Raw genomic sequence first — 6,308 nt, forward strand, 5'->3', positions numbered from 1 at the left:
ACTAAAACCGGTTCTGAAACGCCCACAACTGCCCTTCTCCCCCAGACAGGCTGCAGAATGTTTTGCTCCAGCTCATCCCAGCCTGGCGTGGGACAGGGAAGAGAAATGGCTGCAGTGGAGTCAGTCCAGGTAGAGATTATCGGGGGGTTGCTGGTGGGTTCCTGCTGGAGGAAAGGGAGAGCAAATACACCAGAGGTGGGAAGGTTTGCAGAGTCTGATTTGGAGGTTGGAGCGGGGCAGGAAATTCACAGCGTGGGGAAAGGAGGAGGCCAGGGTGTGGCAGACCTGCTGGGAGTTATTTACTAAGTGGCCTAGATTCTAGGAACAGACCCAGGAGGTTTGGAGGTGGAAATGCCCTAATTTGTGAAGAGAGAAAATAACCCACCTACATGGAGCTAGTCAAACTGACCAGACTCCTAGTGCTGGAGCCTGACCTCATTAACCATCAGCTGCTGTGAGATATAAAGGGGACACCCATGAGTCAGGCTTATTGGAGCTGCCTCTCCCTTCATATCCCGCTCCTCACAATGAGGAGGGTGTTGGGCATCCTACCAGCGAGCTCTCCCTGGACCCTGCTAGGGGCTCCATCTCCTGTATCAGTCAGTGGCTAGTAGGGGGGTGATGGATATGCTGGGAGAGATAAGGGGCTCTCTCTTCATCCCCTCACCCTGGCATTTGCTGGATACTCTGAGCCAGGTCGAGGTGGGACTCTCCTGACTATGATCCACCCAGAGCTTCCATTTGATTCACTCTTCTCTGCCACAAATAGTGGGGCAGCAAGTCCTTAGTGTTGGACTCTTACTCTTTCAGGGGCTGGTGATCTTCAAGGAGATGGCTATGTATTTCACCAGGGAAGAGTGGGCTCTGCTGGACCCCACTCAGAGAGCCCACTACTGGGATGTCATGCAGGAGAACTATGAGACTGTGACCTCGCTGGGTAAGGGTTCCTGTCCCTTCTGTTCTTGGAAGGGGAAATGAAGAGTGAAGGTTCACGCCACCCCCACAATGCCATCTGTACCCTGTCCTGTTTCAGCATCACCCCAATAGGCCAGTGACACACATAATACCAGAGACCCTCCTCTGCTGCAGAACACTTTGGGAACAGAGCACAGGAGCCGTATTGCACAGTGTCAAATATCTCCTGTTTGCTCAAGTGAAACTGGGGGTTAGGTCTGGCATAACTGTCCCATACCCCTAATCATTTTTGTTGCCCTTTTCTGAATCTTTTCCAATTCCAATATTTCTATTTTTGAGATGGGGTGACATGTGCATGCAGTATTCAAGATGTGGGTGTATCATGGATTTATTTGCTGTTTTTACAAATATGATCTATGAGATATTCTGTCATATCTATCACTTTCTTAATTATTTCCTACATTGTTCACTTTTTTTCACTGCTGCTGCACATTGAGTGGATGTTTTCAGAGAACTATCCACAGTGACTCCAAGATCACTCTCTTGAGTGGAAACAACTAATTTAGACCCCATCATTTTGTATGTATAGTTGGGATTGTGTTTTCCAATGGGCTGCACTATGTGCTATCCTGTCATCTAGTACTGCTAAGATCCTGGATTCAGTAATATCCCTGCCCTTCCTGTTCCCTTTCTCCACCGAACCCCGCCAGCCCATGCTTCCTGTTCCCAGCTTCCCCAGGATTCTCGCACTGTCTCTGAACCTCTCTGTCAGCAAGAAGCAGTGCCAGGGACACTTGCCCTCTGTCTGGAGTCTTCGATTTCTGGGACATGGATTTACTTTCTCTGTGTTGTAAGAGGCTCTGTCATAATGAGTGTCTGTGATGTTACCCAGAGTACAATCTGGACTGTTAAATAGCTGTACCTCAGTCCTCCAGCATGGGGTGCCTTTTCCACTGTTTTCCCGCGAGAACAGCCCCTCTTGGCCAATTATCACACAGTCTCCAGCATGTAACTCACTCCCAGCTACACAGTATTGAGTGCTGCTAGACAGCCACTCATGAATTACACCTCAGGAGAAAACCAGCAAATTCTCAAGTGCCCAACTTTCCCCCAGAAATGTGCATCTTGCACTGTCCAGCACGCTACTGAACGACCCAAGCTCATATGAAGTCTGTCATTTCATCAGCGGAAAATGACATGCACCAGCTTGTTATCCCAAACAGAGTTTCCAACACACTTCAATCCACACATACTGGTTAGATGAACAATAAACCAAGATTGTTAACTACCAACAACTAAAACTAGGCCCAGTCCATGAAAGGGGCACTCCCAGGAGAGACTGTACAAAGGCTGGAACATGAAATACCTTTGTAAACCTGAGACAGCTGCCTTGGGGACAATGACAGGGAGAATCCCCCAAAGTGACTCCTTTGTTTCTGCTCTTCTCTGGCCTCCGATTGTTCCTTCCAACGTGGAGTACTTTGCACTTGTCTCTACTGAATTTGATCCTATTTACTTCAGATCATTTCTCCCGTTTGTCCAGATCATTTTGAATTTTAATCCAATCCTCCAAAGCACTTACAACCCCTCCCAGCTTGGTGTTGTCCGCAAACTTGATACGTGTAAGAGAGAGACTGTTAATGGGAGGGTTTCCCCATGTGTCAGAGGGTTACACCCTGGTGGGAGGGGGCTAGGCCTGTACTGGAATAAGGTCACTCTGTGCTTCACAGTGTGCTAGAACCTAGAATGTGCATTAGCAGGGGAAAAGCTGGGGGGAATCGGCTTGTGGAATGGACAAAAGCCTAGTCTGAATTCTCACACCTTGCCCTTTTCACCCCGGCAGGCCAGAGAATAACATCCATGTTTCGCTGCAGATCATCTCGTCCTCCCAGGGGCAAGGAAATGGCTGCAATGGAGCTGGCTCAGGTAAGAGATTATCAGGGTGGCGGGCTCTGCTTGGAGGTTGAGGAGCAGTAAATGCATAAGAGGGTGGGAATTGCTAGAGGTGGTGGGAAGCAGGAAATATCTCGGGTGGAGAAAGGGAGGGGACAGCATGTGACAAACCTGCTGAGACTTGTGTAGTGTAGGGCATGATGGGTTGTCACCCCCAGGAGGCAGTTTGTGGAGCTTCTGGGAACTGCTGTGTCCTCTAACCCTCACGCTGGGCTGGCCCTTCTCACACTGCTTTGCTGGAGATTTCGCCAGCCTCTCCAGGGCCTGTTATCACCCAACACAACAGCAGGTGGCGCCATGCAGCCAACTAAGCTACCTGAGTGCGTTACCTAAGCCACTCAAGGACAGATAGAAGACAAGAGCCAATTTCCCACTCCCCAACCTTGCACACTTGCTGTAGTATAAATCCAGAATGATACCATCTTATAGTGCACAGGGATCTCTATAATACAAGCTCATTAATGTAGTTCCCCTTCCCCTCGATATGGGACAGATGTGCACAACAAGCTGAGATTTTCCCCAGACACTTCACTCAAAATACGCTGGTTAAGATAAAGCATCAAACAAGTTTATTAACTGCAGAAAGATAGATTAAGTGATTATAAGTGATAACAAACAGATCAAAGCAGATTATTTAGCAAATAACCAAAACTCAGACTAAGCCTAACATACTAGATGGATAGAATTTGAATTAGCAATTTCTCACCCTGACTGATGGTACAAGCAGTCCCCCAAGTTTCCATACACAAGCTAGAAATCTCTTGATACTGGGAGTAGCACTTCCCCCACATCCGTTTTTGTTTCTCAGGTGTTTCCAGAAGTTCTCTTGTGTGGAGAATGAGGCCAAGAGATGATGTCACACCCCACCTTATGTAGCTTTTCCATATGGTGGGAACCTTTTGTTCCAAACTCAGTTCCTAGTCCAGTTTGTGGAAAAATACAGGTACTAAAATGGAGTTTAGTGTCATGTGGTCTGGTCACAGGCCGTGCTGAGTGATAGTAGCCATGACTCATAGGCTGGCTGAAACATTCACAGGAAGGCTAAGCTCTTCCACAGTCCATTGTCTTTGTTGAGCCATCAGCACTGTCTGGCTTCTTCATTGTTGTACCTGAAAGGCTCATTGTGGGTGTTACCCAGAGTAAGCACATTTGAAATACAGATACAGAGTCAATATCCATAACTTCAGATACGAACATGATATGTGCACACAAATAGGATAATCATATTCAGCAAATCAGAACTTTTCCAGTGACACCACACATGATGCATCTTCTACAAAATAGATCATAATTATGTCCTAATCATATTATAATCATACCACTATGATGAATATGGGGGTGTAGTGTCAGATAGGTCCTAATTTCAAGGCACAGGAGTTGGGAATGGAACTTCCCCTCTTTGTGGAACAGGAAATAACCCTCCAGCCAGGGCTGGGACAACTTCCCAGACTCTCAGCGATGGAGCCTGAATCTACTGACATTTCATTAATTACCACCAACCCCAATCTTTGTGGCAACTGTAAACTTTATCAGTGATGATTTTGTACTCTCTTCTAAGTCATGGATAAGAATGTTAAATAGCACAGGGCCAAGAACCAATCCCTGCAGGAACCTGCTAGAAAGAAATCCACTCGATCATGGTTCCCCATTTACTATCAGAGTTTTTAATCTATTTAATGTATGCCGTGTTTATTTTGTATCATTCTAGTTTTTTTTAGTAAAAATATTGTGCTAATCAAGTCATGTCCCTTACGGAAGTTTAGGTATATTACACCAATACTATTAGCTGCAACCAAACTTTTGATCTCATCCAATAAGGATATCCCGTTAGTTTGATAGGCTCTATTTTCTCTAAACCTTTGTTAATGGGCACTACAATTCTGACCTTCTAACTTCTATTCTTTATGATTGACTTCCCCTTTCTTCCATATATTTTATTTGGAGAGTGCTTGGATTCCTACCAGGGAGCCACTATCAGGGTCCAGAGACAGCCCCATCTCCTATATTAAGCTCTGGCTAGTAGCTATGTGATAAATGTGAAGACCCTGCTTCTGTCTGTCAGATGGGAGACACAAAGGTTCTCTCTTTCTACCCTCTGATGCCTCCTGGCTGCTGTAAGCAAGGTGGGTTGGGACTCTGTTAACATGTGCCTCCCGGAGCTTCCATTTCCCTGGTGCTGCTGTTCCGTGAATAGTGGGGTTGTGAGTGGGTCAGCAGGTACTGAGTATTGGACTCCTGCTCTTTCAGGGGCCGGTGACCTTCGAGGAGGTGGCTGTGTATTTCTCCAGGGAAGAGGGGACTCTGCTGGACCCCACTCAGAGAGCCCTCTACAGAGATGTCATGCAGGGGAACTATGAGACGATGGTCTTGCTGGGTAAGGATTCCTGTCCCTTCTGTTCTTGGAAGGGGAAATGAAGAGTGAAGGTTCATGCCACCCCCACAATGCCATCTGTACCCTGTCCTGTTTCAGCATCACCCCAATAGGCCAGTAACATACATACTACTAGAGACCCTCCTCTGCTGCAGAACACTTTGGGAACAGAGCACAGGAGCAGCATCACACAATGTCAAATATCTCCTCTTTACTCAAGTAAAACTGGGGTTAGGTCCAGCATAATGAACAGAAGCTTCCTACCCCCAGCCTTCTCTCAAACCCTGAGCCTTCTCTACCCAAACCAGAATGTGCTTGGGGTGTAACAAGCAGGCGGCTGGAGTCAGAGCTGCCAGTCCAGGGTTACTTATCATACAGACACTCAGTGCGTCCTTGAACGCTGGCTGGGAGTATCCAGACAGGGGAGCTCCAGCAGCAGAACACTGAATCTCACCCAGGATTACAGATGACACAACTCCTCGCCGATCTGGATTGCACCCCAGCATGTGAAAATGGCCTAGGTTGGTAGTGACATTTCTTGAGACATGGAGAGTCTTGCTCCCATATCACCAGGTGTAATAAAAATAACAGGAAAGGCCAAATATGGAAAACTGATTGTTCAGCTTGCTTTTGACCTGCATCATATTTTGCAATATATTCCAAATAAGGAAATTAACGTGCAACGTATGTGTCATTGTTTGTGGTTTTAAACTGTAAAAGGCTTGTGTGATTTTTAGCTCAGGAACAGTATTCCAATAGCTGTCGCCCCCTGCGTGCTTGTAACCAAGAAAAGAGCCTCAGGCTGAGCTGATTCAAATATTAATCCTGTGGTCGTTTTCCACAACAGCCTCAATAGGTCCCTGTGATGGAATGTAAGGCTACATCTAGACTACCCACCGTATCGGCGGGTTAAAATCGATTGCTCGGGGATCGATATATGGCGTCTCATCTAGACGCCATATATCGATCCCCGAGCGCGCTTATATCGATTCCGGAACAACACCAACCCCAACGGAGTTGCTGATTTGACAGGGGGAGCCGCGGACATCGATCCCGCGCGGTGAGGATG

General features: G+C 47.0%; 1 long non-coding RNA gene across 1 annotated transcript; it reads left to right on the plus strand.

Annotated features, from left to right (window-relative positions):
• Window positions 1-2,760: 2,760 nt before the first annotated feature.
• On the plus strand, window positions 2,761-6,308 carry LOC127042604 (uncharacterized). Its single transcript, XR_007771984.1, has 3 exons — window positions 2,761-2,841; window positions 5,116-5,242; window positions 6,087-6,308. It is a non-coding gene; the product is annotated as an uncharacterized LOC127042604 (long non-coding RNA).

The sequence above is a fragment of the Gopherus flavomarginatus genome, unplaced genomic scaffold, assembly GCF_025201925.1.
Source record: "Gopherus flavomarginatus isolate rGopFla2 unplaced genomic scaffold, rGopFla2.mat.asm mat_scaffold_67_arrow_ctg1, whole genome shotgun sequence".
NCBI lineage: Eukaryota > Metazoa > Chordata > Testudines > Testudinidae > Gopherus > Gopherus flavomarginatus.